This window comes from Orycteropus afer, unplaced genomic scaffold, assembly GCF_000298275.1.
Source record: "Orycteropus afer afer isolate SDZICR_OR568_19922 unplaced genomic scaffold, OryAfe1.0 scaffold00614, whole genome shotgun sequence".
Lineage (NCBI taxonomy): Eukaryota > Metazoa > Chordata > Mammalia > Tubulidentata > Orycteropodidae > Orycteropus > Orycteropus afer.
The window spans coordinates 788,521-789,310 of NW_006922201.1; positions in this window are offsets into that span (position 1 = coordinate 788,521).

A 790-nucleotide genomic window follows, 5' to 3' on the forward strand; every position below is an offset into this window, starting at 1 on the left:
TTTTTTCCAGAATCTCTTTTTCATGAGTTTTGAACTGGTTTTAAATCATCTCTTTAATAAATACATTCTCTTGGGCAAATCATTTCACATCTTTCAACAGTATCCTCACCTAAACTATCACTTCACAAATTGTCATGAAATAAAATTATATTTAAATTTAATTAATAATATATGTGCATGATTATTATATATTTTAATCAGTCTGTAAATCTGTAAATAGTGATTGATGTTACCTTTTCTCATTTACCTGTATACTCCATTTTTTTTTTTTTTTTTTTTGTGATTTGGGTGAAAATTCACAGAGCAAATACCCTTTCCATACAGCAGTTCTCATACCCTATGTCTCATGACATTGACCACAATTTACCACAATGCAACATCTCCCCACCTACTTCCTCCCAATAGTTACCTCATCCTTGTGTCCATCCCTCCATGCACTCTTGCCCCCTGAGCTATCTCCCTGTGCATAAGTAGCCCTTCTTTCTCCCATGCTTGTTTTCTCTAAGAACTGTATCTACCTCAGGTAAATGTTCAACTCATACACATGTCTATTGTTTAGATGGAAGCCACAGGCATGTGTTTAATTCCAGATCTGAATGACAGCTAGGGGCCATAGTCTCAGTGGTTCCACAAAGGCTATATCAGGCCAGCAAAGCTGGTCTCCTCCCCCCCGTTTTTTTTCCAAATGATTTGCTTTACTTGAGCCCATTTTTCTCCCTGTCTATCCAGAATCTCCTGCATAGATCCTCTTCCAAGTGGTTGACAGTAGTAGCCAAGCACCATCTATTTC